This window comes from Myxocyprinus asiaticus, chromosome 35, assembly GCF_019703515.2.
Source record: "Myxocyprinus asiaticus isolate MX2 ecotype Aquarium Trade chromosome 35, UBuf_Myxa_2, whole genome shotgun sequence".
Taxonomy (NCBI): domain Eukaryota; kingdom Metazoa; phylum Chordata; class Actinopteri; order Cypriniformes; family Catostomidae; genus Myxocyprinus; species Myxocyprinus asiaticus.
The window spans coordinates 42,111,662-42,124,811 of NC_059378.1; the positions used below are offsets into that span (position 1 = coordinate 42,111,662).

The window sequence follows — 13,150 nt, forward strand, 5'->3', positions numbered from 1 at the left end:
CCAAAATATCAGATCTGAGAGCTGGTGAAACCTGGAAAATTCCTGAGGAGATGTGTTGCCTGACGGGCATTAAGTCTGTCAGGTTCATGATGATGGTACTTAATGAAATGTATTCTTTTTTACCTTCGGTCCTTAGACAAGTTTCTGAGGCCAACAAGATATCTCCGCTGGAGGAGGAAGGCTGTCTTTTTTTTCCAGAGATAAAGGTTTTTGCTGCTATTGAGGAACAACCAAAGGAGGGCTCGATTCTCAATTTCAGAACTCCAGAACAAACAAAGTTTGAGGAAACCTCTAAGAAAGCAATTTATGTAACGTGTGAAAGTGTCTCATCATGCCTCCCTAAAGAAGCTGAAGGAATCAAAATGGCTAGATCTATTTGGGCCAGACTCGTCCCCTAGGGGTTGCTGGAGGTCCCTGTATAAGCCTCCCATAGAGAAACGCATTGCGGATCTCCAATGGAGGGTTATTCACTGGGCGGTAGCCACAAACAGACATGTGGCACATATCGATTCCACTGTGGAAAAGGGGTGTCCGTTTTGTACATTTGAAGAGTCTGTAGACCATGTTTTTTTAAACTGTTTTAGACTGAAAGGGTTGTTTCAGACATTGGGGGAATGGTTTAGGAAAGTTTTTAGCGCAATACGTTTTATATTTTGACCCAAGTATGTTGCTTCAGAGAGAAAGAAAATTTCTCTAAACTTTATAGTGGGTGAAGCAAAGTTAGCAATATGGTTGACAAGAAAACGGAAATTGGGGGGGGGCAGGGGGCGGGGGAATTCAGTAGACCCTGATTTGACTTTTAAAGCCCTTATAGCTGCTAGAATTAAAGCAGAGTTTGCTTTTTACACAATGACAAATAATCTGTTTGCTTTTAATGATTTTTGGGGTATTGGTGGATTTTTATGTACAGCTGATGAAGAGAACAATTTAGTTTTAATTCTGTAATTATATTGTTGTTGTTTTTTTTTTGGGGGGGGGGGGGGGGGTTAGGATTTTTGTTTCTGTTGTCATAATGTGATTGTTTTAAACATTTTTAAAATGTTTTATTAAAGGAGTGTTAAAATACAAAAAATTCTCTCTGTGTGTGTGTGTGTGTCTCTCTCTCTCTCTCTCTCTCTCTCTCTGTGTGTCTCTCCCTCTCTCTGTGTCTCTCTCTCTCTCTCTCTCTCTCTCTCTGTGTCTCTCCCTCTCTCTCTGTGTCTCTCTCTCTCTCTCTCTCTGTGTGTGTGTCTCTCTCTCTCTCTCTCTCTCTCTCTCTCTCTCTCTCTCTGTGTGTGTCTCTCCCTCTCTCTCTGTGTGTCTCTCTCTCTCTCTCTCTCTCTCTCTCTCTCTCTCTCTGTGTGTGTGTGTGTGTGTGTGTCTCTCTCTCTCTCTCTCTCTCTGTGTGTGTCTCTGTCTCTCTCTCTCTCTGTGTCTCTCTGTGTCTCTGTCTCTCTCTGAATGTGATAATCTGCAGTAGTTGTTGCCTGATAAAGTGTTTTGAATTGCACTGGTATTTATAAGAAGTTTGCTGGTTGGCTGTGTGTTGGTCAGAACCATGGGGTCAAAAACAGGAGTGGAAGAGAGAAAATCACGTGATTTCTGAGAAGAGAAACCCTCCAGCTAGAAGATTTTATTATTTTTGGCTCTCACTACTGCAGTATTGCATTGAATAATTTAAAGGAGACTTATTTAACAATCAGAACCAGGTTTATTGCCAATACATACTAAGCATCCTCCAGATGCCCCACTCCGGAAATTCCGTCTTGCCTGGAAGTTAATCCTTACCAGGACATAAAGCGTAGCTCTCCTTCCTGGATTTGCTGCACTTCTTTCCTCCCTTTGACTGGCTCTATCGACGGCTTCCTGAAACCTTTCTTGGGAACGGGTGCAGCTTTACGTTCTGGCATTTTATGTCTGTAAAAAAGTTTAAATGCTGAATGACTAACCAGCTCAACTCCTGTATTTATACCGGTTTTATGCAAATTACAGTTCGACAACCATTCAAATGTTCCATTATGAACCAATCATCATTCTTCGAAAAGAGAATGGCACGGCTTTATCTGGTTGGTTAAGAGGGCATTGGAGTCACGAGGAGCAGCACGCTACCCCTCCCCTCCTCCTCCTCCCTCTCTTTCTTACATTTCTGGTTACAGATTTGAATTTGGCACCTTTTCCCAATACAGTTTGAATAATTTTATTATAATAATAACTAATTACTGATTAAATTATTACTAATTACATAACTAGACTACTACATTAGTAAATGTAATATTATTGGCATAGTATTCAAGCGATGTGTTTATATGCTTTAGTAAAAGTGTTTCGTGTTTTATGACTACTTTCTTTTAACAATGTACCAATTCTTGATGTAGCTCAATTACATTGAGAAACGAGTTCATTGTAAAATTTGATTAAATGACAGACTTTTTTGCAAAAACAACTAAATGATCTCTAGTCTGTTATTTTGTGTCACTGTGACTTAAAATCAGAATGAAAAAATGGAAAAGAATATAATATGCAATGCAGTGCTGTTTGGTTTCACTGTGTACACTAAGCCATGTTTGAACGTAATATATTGTCTGTGAACAAGTCTTTTAATAAACAAAGTCTTATTACTAATGTTTGTTTTGGTTTTTTTAAAAACTCAATTAGCTTTAAATCATATGAATTTTAATTTGCTTCAGTTTTTTTTAAAGCAGAATAAAGAAACTGAATGTGCAACAATATACACACGGATTTTAAATAATATTGTTATTAATACATTGTATCCAACAAGACGCTTGTTCAAATATTGCGCTTCCGTTTGCATTCAAATCAAAGTGAAACAAAATATAAATGAGATGATTTATAACTCAAGTGCCAAGTGGTTAAATGAAGCAGCAACATCAAAGCTTCATTTCTAAAAACCGTACCGCATTGTGGAGATTATATTCATACCAAAGTTATTGGAATGGAAGACTCTTCAAGAAAAACTTTGGGCGGCTCTTAAAAGAGTCTTTGTGTTCTGGTGTTGAAATGTTTAACCTCTGAATCTGGAAAGAATCCATATGGCTCGTGACTTTTCTAACCCATCAGGACAGGTTCGTGGAGGGGAAAAAAAGTGAAAATATATAACCACCACAAGTGTCCTACAAACTTAAAAGGGTAAGTGAAAATAAAATCTTTACATATTTTAAAACTATTTTAATATATGGTTCTGTGTTGTGCCTTCTATTCGTGTTTTCAATGGTGACAACTAATATGTTGTGTGTGTAGACAATGTACATATCGTACTTCGCCCGAGTTTATGTAGTTAACTAGCTTTTTTGTTGTCTGGTATAAAGCGAAAGTTTAGCACTGAACTGAAGCCTGGTAGTTAACACCATGTGTCTCATCTATAGTTAACTCAAACTTGTTTAATGATCCTAGAATTGTTTCATGAATTGTGTTGTATTTGTGAATACAGGTTTGCTGTTTAAATTCCTTGTATTTTTACTCAAGTAGTTTTCTAGAAGGATACTTTGACTTTTACTTTAAAAAAATTTCCAAGTATCAATACTTTTACTCAAGGAACACTTTTGAATACTTTTTCCACCACTGAACAATGCAAAATATTGGACTGCTTATTTGCACGACTACTATCCCATTAAATCGCAAATGCATATAGTGTGCATATATGTAAACAATACATTGGATATGGGCTGATTTTATAAAGATGTGTTGGCTCTGAGAAGAGCATTTGTGTTTGCTGAAGTGAATTCACACAGTGGTGGTTTACTACTTCTGGGCTAACTTCTTAGCTTTGGCAGGCTTAGGCTTTGCAACCTTGGCTTAGTTGCGTTAGCTTTCTTTCGTCCCTCTCTGCCCTTTTTCTGCACAATGCACACCGCACAGACACACCATATAGACAGACACACAGAACAATTATTCACAGAATACAGTTATTGTTGGGTGCACATGCCGATGAGAATCAGTCCTGCAGTTCTTTCAGAGAAAACTAAACCAAGGGTTAGAGGGGGTGCCAGGAATCAAAATCATATCTAATGATATCCTTATTGTTGGGGAAGGAAACGATATATAGCAGCTGCACAAGACATGATGATAAATTGAGAAAGCTCCTGGAAAGTTGCAGAGAATGCAATGTGAATAGCTAAACCCAGAGAAATTTCAGCTCAGGATGAAAGAAGTGCCATATATTGGACACCTCAGATACTACCCAGGAAGACATTTACTACCGGCAGACACTCTAAGCATGGTATACATACCAGACTCCAGCTCAAAACATCCAGTAGAAACTGAAATTGAATCCATTAGCAAGGTGCATTACTTGCCCATCTCTAATGAGAGGCTAAAGGCCATACAAAAAGCAACAGAGCAGGACAAGGATCTTCAGTTGTTAAAGAAAGTGATCCTACAATGTTGGCCAGACACTAAGGAACATGTACCAGCAGAGATGAGCTGAGCGAACAAAATTGAATTGCGTGTAGTTATACCAGCTTCTCTCACAGCAGATATTATGCAAAGAGTCCACTCCTTACACATTGGAATAGAAGGATGCCTAAGAAGAGCACATGAGATAATCTATTGGCCCTGCATGAATGCACAGCTGAAAACATACATGGAGCAGTGCACAGGGAATCAAGCAGCAAAAGGAAACTATAAAATCACATGAAGCACTAAGTAGACCCTGGGAAACAGTGGGAACAGATCTTTTTACAGTCAACGAGAAGGACTATATGATTACTGTTGACTACTACTCCAACTTTTGGGAAGCGGACTTCCTGGAGAACACAAAATCCAGGACAATTGTACGGAAGCTAAAAGCACATTTTGCGAGATATGGGATTCCAGACACTCTGTACTCTGACAATGGACCACAATACACAGCAGAAGAGTTCAAAGAGTTCAGCAAAAAATGGGACTTTAAACACAAAACATCATCCCCCCGGCTACCCGCAGAGCAATGGAAAAGCAGACTCAGCAGTGAAAACAGGCAAAAGGCTAATGGCTAAAGCAAAAAGAGCAGGATCTGATCCATATCTGGCCATGTTGGACCACAGGGTGTAGACAGCATTCCAGCACAAAGCTTGATGGACAGGAGAACTAAAACCCTGTTGCAGATGAGTGAAAATCTACTAAGACCTGGGGTGACCAGCAACAAGCAGAAGAAGATCATGGAGGGCCAACCCAGGCAGGCACAGTACTACAACACTTAAGCAAAGGATCTACCTCCACTACAAAGAAATGACAAGGTGAGAGTACAGCCATGGAGTGGACAGAGCAAATGGTGGCAGAAAGCCACGGTGATTAAGCCAGTAAATATGAGGTCTTATGAGATACTAACAGAACAAGGACAGACCTTAAGAAGAAACCGAAGACACCTTAGGAGGTCTAAAGAACAGGGAAACCACTTTCCAGCTCTAGAGAAGTCCCAAGAACTGCAGGAGACAAACACTGAGGATGAACAGCACAAAGAACTACAGACAAATATACAGGGTACAGAGGGCCTCGCGGATGACATCAGGGGTCCAGGGAGTTCCGAGGACCAGGGTCAGCCAGCCTACCGTGAGTCTTCAGCGGTTGTAGAGTCTGCCCACAGCAGATATGGAAGACCCCTTTGCAGGCCCACACACCTAAAATACTTTGTTTGAATCAATAGAAATGTTCATCGTCATTTGTTTTAGTTTATGTACTAGAGATTACAAATGTGAACAAAAGTTAGTTGATAATGTTTAGTAGTAACAAATAAAAATAAAGAGAGAAAGGATGTAGCAATATGTGCAAAACCTATTGTTGTGTGTTAATGTTTTCTTGGGTGGAGGCTTTAGGCGTGACAATGCACGGACATGGCATGGAGCAAGAACAGTGTAGAAAGGCAGTAAAGAGTTCTGTTTAATAAAATCTAAGTTGTTTTGTTTCCCATCAGGATTTGTGTTGACTTCTTATGCAGGGGAACATATTAAGCTTTAAACAGTGGCCGTTAATAAAACAGAAGAAGACCAGAGGTTTTTGGGGTTTGATGCCTGTTTGGGTTTTGTTGCTGCTGAGGGGGTCGCTGACTGGGTTCGGGGCTGCCTGTGGAACTGAAACTAACTGGAACACAACTAAACAAACTGCTGTGTGAGACTCTGGGAGGACTTGGCATTGAAGGGACGTTTTCTTTCTGTATTTTATTTACTATTTTATTGTATTTGCTTGTGTTTTATTTATTTGTTGGGTTATGTGAAACAGTTTACTGATAACTGTGGACATTTGAATGTGTTACTTACCTCATAATGTATTGTTGTTCTTAAATAACCGGGTTTACAAGTACTACTAAAACGCTTTGAAAAGTCCATGAACTACTGATAATTGGGCTTGCTTAAATACAACTTTCACCTCTGTTATATAAACTGAATAGTTTATGAATTACTGATATAATAGAATGTAGTTTTAATGCAATATTGACTGCTGCTAATATACAGCGGCCGGGTATGAAATGTTGATGTAATATAATCTGGTTTCTAAACATAATAGGAATTGATGCTGGTTTGCACTGAATAGTTTATTAATTATTGATAGTATTGTATTTGTAAACTGGGTACATAAAGCTAATCTTCACGAGTGATACTTGTCAATTGTGTGTAGTAATTGAGTTGCCATTTATCTTGCCAATTTATCCATACAGCAATTAATCTGTTTGTGTTATAATTTAAGTGTGTGTGATCGTTTTTACATAGAAGTTGATGTTTCTTGATTTGTTTGGTTTTTCTCTTATGATTTGAATATTGGTTTGTGTACCAACACTTATAGTTGTATTCGATTTGTTTAGTTTTACATATTGGTTTTAAATGTAATACTGATTGCTTATTTGAAGTTTGGTTTATTGCTATATGGCCATTTAACTTAAGGCCTAACTGTAATATATAGTAATCTGACTTGTTCTATGAGAACTGACTGGATCAAACATCTTTGTTGTTTGATGTAACTGTTTTTCTACCATTGTCCTCTTTGCCTGTACTAAATTGTATACCCAGATCCTTTTAAGATATCCTTTTTGAACATAGCCGTTTCCTGGCTATCATAACTATATAACATTCTGCTTCTGGGGTTATTTATCTGGACTGTCCCAGTTAACCAAAGGTGGTGGCACCTACACCCTACTCTGTTTCAATCCTGTTAGAATTCAACCTAGCCAGGACAGGTTCCATTACAATATGTATTGGAAGTACATTTATTTTCTGTCAACTTAAAACATTTGAAATGGTTTACATGGGAGATATAGTGGTTGGGAGTGTCCCTTCCATAGACAATTTTCTATCTTTATTTTGGGAACTGAAAAATGAAAAATTTGTAAGCAAAAAAGTTGCTTTCAGGTTCTTGCAAGTTACTGTGAAAAATAGGCATGTTATTTTCCTTCAGTATTTCACATTGTGAATTCATACTTTTATCAGCGCCATGCATTTGGTTACTATGGCAAAGCAGTCAAACAAATACCGACTTCATGATTGGTGTTCGAGGCGCACTAAAATGACCTAGCCAGTCAGTGGCGTGTATGATGTTACAATTTTATTAATAATGGTTTTAAAACTTCATAATTATTTCTACGTAATGTTAGAAATGTAAAGAAATACAAAAACTTGGGTTTTGTCTTTTAAGGATTGCCGTTAATTTTTCTCCCGTGTATAAGATTTATTTTAAAGGCAGCAAAATATGGAAATTGCACATTCCTTTTCATTAGCGTGTCAACATAATTTTACAAGTTTTACAAAACTTGAAAAATGTTGCTGAATTTGTCACTCAAGGCTGTTTAAAATAACATAAAATAAATTTTTGTCTGCTTGTAACGTTTTCAGCCGTACCTGAGAGGATGCAGTGAAAACGAAAGCAGCCATATTTACTCTGACTCACAGAGGTAACAAGTTATTACAATATAGCTAAGAGATTACAATAAAGTTAAGAAACAAAACAATACAGGTTTTTTTTTTTTTTGCCATTTTGTCAAATGAAACTGTTTTTGCAGTTATTGTGCACACTTTCTGTAGGTAGGTTGTTGTATGCATATGTGCTTTGTATTTGTAGTGTATACATACAACTAGTTATAAACCGCACCTCTCTCAGGTGGAAGCGACCAATGAGCCAAATGTCTAAGACCGAATGCATAATAATAAAACAAAATCTTGGGTAAGCCTAACCCACCTTTGTCAGTCGGCCTATGTAATTTGTTGGAATGTAGTCTGGGATGTTTATCATTCCAAATGAAATACTTCGCAATTCTATCAAATTGCTTAAAATAAGAGTGGGGGACATCTATAGGGAGTGACTGTAGCAGGTAATTGAATTTTGGAATACAGTTAATTTTAATAACATTAATCTTCCCAATCATCAATAAATGTAATGAAGCCCACCTGCCCACTTCGCTCGAAAACTTTTTAATTAAAGGGTCAAAATTAACTCTAACTAAATCAGACAAATTTGCTGGGAGTAAAATACCCAAATACTTAATGCCCTGTTTGGGCAACTGGAAAGCGCCCGGCTGAAAAGCCGTTACAGGGCAGTACACTGTCAGAGCTAAAGCTTCGGATTTAGACCAATTGACTTTGTATCCTGAGAACTTGGAAAAGGAATGAATAATTCTGTGGAGGCAAGGCACAGATCTAGTGGGGTTGGAGATGAATAATAAAATATCATCTGCGTAAAGCAGAAGCTCATGTGCCACACCTCCCGCCACCACCCCTGGAAAATCATCCTCCTTTCTTATCGCGGCTGCTAATGGTTCCAGAGCAAGACAGAACAATAATTGGGAAAGAGGGCAACCCTGCCGACTGCCCCTATCCAGAGTAAAATCTGAAATTAATCAATTTGTTTGTACCGCTGCTACAGGGTGTCTATAAAGTAACTTAATCCAACCAATGAATGTACTCCCGAACCCATACATTTCTAAAATCTTAAAAAGATAAACCCATTCTACCATATCAAACGCCTTTTCGGCTTCAAGTGAGATGGCAGCGACTGGAGTCTGATCATTCGCCACTGACCACATGATATTGATAAGACGCCTGATGTTATCAGAAGAGTTACGGCCCCGAATAAACCCCACCTGATCTATATGTATAAGAGATGTCATAACCTTACTTAATTTTGGACAACATTTTTACATCTAGCTGGATCAGGGAAATTGGATGGTAACTTTTACGCTCGCTTGGATCTTTGTCCTTTTTAAGAATCAGACTGATCCGGGCTTGTGTCATGGTTGGAGGAAGCTTTCCATTCTTTAATGATTCCCTATAAACTTCTAACAAAAGTGGAGCCAGTTCTGTAGCATAGGATCTAAAAAAATTCAGCGGCAAAACCATCTGGCCCCGGAGCCTTGCCTGTAGGCGAGGCCTTAATAACCTCGCCAAGCTCCTCCAAGTTTATCTCAGAATCAAGATAATTTTTTTGTTCATTCATCAGTTTAGGAATATCTAATGGTTCCACAAAGTTTCTAATATCTTCATCAGTAGACGAAGACGTAGAACTATAAAGATCAAGATGGAATTCTTTAAAAGCATTATTAATATCAATGGCTGACGTAAAAATTTCACCACCAGAAGATTTCACTGAGGGAATAGTAGAAAAAGACTCTCTCTGCTTTATATACAGTGCATCTGGAAAGTATTCACAGCGCTTCACTTTTTCCACATTTTGTTATGTTACAGCCTTATTCCAAAATTGATTAAATTCATTATTTTCCTCAAAATTCTACAAACAATACCCCATAATGACAACGTGAAAGAAGTTTGTTTGAAATCTTTGCACATTTATTAAAAATAAAAATAAAAATTTCTGTACCTTTTCTGTCATGCCATAAAACAAACTCCAGCCATAGGCGGAGCAGCGCAAAAAGAAACAAAAATGGCACCCAGCTTCCTCAGATAATAGAGTACCTGACCGCAAGTCAGTCCACTAATATAAGAAACATCAAATGGCTTACTACAATGTATTTATGAAGGAGAGTGCTCTGTGAGCTTGTTCGATTTCCAGTTTATGGCCTGTTATGTCGAGCAGACTCAGGAAGAGCTTGTCCAGGAATTTCACCATATCTCTGCCCTCTTCATGCTCAGGAATTCCAACTATTCGTATGTTATTCCTTCGGCTCATATTTTCAAAATATTCCAGTTTTTCCTAAATTAATTCCAAATCTGGGCGGATTAGCGGATAATTCCCTTTCCAATGACTCAAGATAATCGATTTGTTTTTCAACTTCTGTCACTCTTGTAACCAATTCAGAGAATTGTTTCCATCACCGTAATCGATCGATGCATTACAACAAGATCTTCCAAGTCAGCAACAACCTTCGTCAGCATTACTGAGATGTTGGACAGTTGACGCTGAATTTCATCTACCGACGTGCTTCCCAACTTGAGTCCCCGGTCCGCAGGCCCATCAGAGGCCTCAGCTTGAACACGTAAGTGTCTTTTAATGTCTCCAGAGTCTGAGGATTTTGACTTCTTTTGCCATGTTTACCTCAAAGAGCAAATATGTAACTGGGTGTATCAAATCTCACCAGATTATAACATAAAAATAATTTAAAAACTAGCGAAGTTCGCAGAGCTCGTGTCTCACACATCTGCTTCTCGCATGGCGTCCCCGGACTCCTTAGTGAGCAAACTTGTTAAATTTGCAGAAGACACAAATATAGGAGGAGTGGCAAACACTGTTGCAGCAGCAAAGGTCATTCAAAATGATCTAGACAGCATTCAGAACTGGGCAGACACATGGCAAATTACATTTAATAGAGAAGTGTTAGGTACTGCCTAACAATGTTCATTATAAATATCATATGGGAGATACTGAAATTGAAGAAGGAATCTATGAAAAAGACCTAGGAGTTTGTTGACTCAGAAATGTCAGAAGCACAACCTCTCCCTCAACGTCAGTAAGACAAAGGAGCTTGTGGTGGACTTCAGGAGAAGAGAAAGAGAACACAGCCCCATCACCATCAATGGAGGAGGAACTCACATGGTCCATCCACACTTAGGCCGTTGTGAAGAAGGCTCATCAGTGCCTCTTCCTGAGACGGCTGAGGAAGTTTGGAATGAACCGCCACATCCTCACACGGTTCTACACCTGCACTGTAGAGAGCATCCTGACTGGCTGCATCTCCGCCTGGTACGGCAATAGCACCGCCCACAACCGCAAAGCACTGCAAAGGGTGGTGCGATCTGCCAGACACATCATCGGAGGTGAGCTTCCCTCCCTCCAGGACATATACACCAGGCGGTGTGTGAAAAAAGCTCGGAGGATCATCAGAGACTCCAGCCACCCGAGCCATGGGCTGTTCTCACTGCTACCGTCAGGCAGGCGGTATCGCAGCATCAGGACCTCTTATACTCTTACTCTTATATCTCACACCGGACTGTCATAAATTATATTCTCTCTTAACAACACACTGGCAACTTACTATCAACAGACAGCCTGAATGTCAATACAGTACAATACAACCTACTGTATATTTTATGTGTATTTTATATTGTGTGTATTGTATACTGTACATTGTTATTATTTGTATATTGTGTTGTGTGTAATTATGTGTATATTAGATTTTAAATTGTGTTGTGTAAATCTGATGTTTATTGTAAATTGGTATATGTCTTATCACTGTCACGACTGCTATGTTGCTCGGAACTGCACCCAAGAATTTCACACACCATTACACTTGTGTATATAGTTGTGTGACAATAAAAGTGATTTGATTTTTTTTTTATTTTGACTGAACCAGGCTGTGGAGTCACTCAAGGTGAGATTGGACTGCACTGACCAGTATTTGACTATATTAGACTGTACTGGGCTACATTGGACTGTATTTAGCAGTATTGGACTATATTAGACTTTACTGGGTTATATTAGACTGAATTAAGCAGTATTGAACTACATTGAGCACTATTGGACTAAAAAATAGTACTGTACTGCAAGTATACTTGGGTTAAAATCATATGATTTTCATATACTGTTTGTATATTAGGCTGTACTATTTTGACCCAAGCATAATTTAGATATACTATTTTATTTGTAAGGTTTGGACTATATTAGGCTGTATTGGTCTTCACTGGACTGCATTCTACTTCATTGGGATATATTGGTCTGTATTGGACTGTACTGTGCGATGTTGGGTTGTGTTGGACTGTATTGGTCTACACTGGACTATATTGAAAAGTTTTAGATTGTACTAGACTTCACTGGACTGCATTCTACTTTGCTGGCCCAGATTGGGATGTATTGGTCTGTATTGAAAAATCTTGGACTGCATTGTGTTATATTGGGCTGTATTGGGCTACATTGGACTGTACTGAACCATATTTGGCTGTATTGATGCATATTGGACTCCATAGTGTAACGTTTGGACATTAAAAAAATCATAAATTCCTAGACCACCATAAAACATGCAAATAGGCTGTGAAGGGGAACAAAGGAAGATTTCTCCTGCTAAAAGTTGGCACCTATGATTGGTCATTTTAAAAATACATGTAGGTGAACTGATTTGGCCTTAATAGACCTCTGTTCAAGAACATCCGGCAACTTGCTTTAAAGTTAACTTCGTTCAAACTTCTCGTGGACAACCGTTCTCCGGAAGAATCCAACGAACGCTTCAGCTCACGAACTCCCCGAGAATCTCCGTAGTCTACACGCATCCAGACTCTTATTTAACACCAAAGCCAACGCAAGTAACCATTTTATAAATCTTTAGATGTGTCATTAAGCTTTGACCCCTTTCTTTTAAGGTGATTTTGTTTCTCTGATGGTTCTCAAAGGTTGTAGTTAACTGATTGTAAATCTTGCCATTCTTTACTCTTCTCTCTCTCTTTCTTTACTTTTCGGTATTTTGTATATGTATTCTTTGCTTAAGTTTAGTTGTATTTACCCGTAGTTTCATTTATTAAACCCATTATATCCACGCTTGATTGTCGTCACTTAAACATTGATCTTGCTACATGCTTTTGTACTGTTAGTACTATATAGAACAAGAAAGTTATTCTTCTTGGCCAGAAGAAAAATCTTTTTTTAAGAGTTGATAGAAGATCATACTGTCGGTTCAGTGGATGAACAGATCAGTCGATTTAAAATTAATTCTGCTAAAATTAATTCTGAAAGCTGATCTATATATTTTTATAATTAATTAAACCTGTTGTAATTAAGTGTGTGTGTATGTGTGTGTATATGTATATAT

The 13,150-nt window shown here is 38.4% G+C and overlaps 1 long non-coding RNA gene across 2 annotated transcripts in view; it reads right to left on the minus strand.

The window, feature by feature from the left end:
- LOC127426526 (uncharacterized) overlaps nt 1-13,150 on the minus strand; it is a 58,712-nt gene that overhangs the window by 36,377 nt on the left and 9,185 nt on the right. The window contains exon 4 of one of the 2 annotated variants that reach the window (XR_007894794.1): nt 1,768-1,896. This is a non-coding gene — a long non-coding RNA (uncharacterized LOC127426526). Of the gene's footprint in view, nt 1-1,615; nt 1,897-13,150 lie in introns of those variants that run through there. The other variant, XR_007894793.1, reaches the window with a different exon arrangement.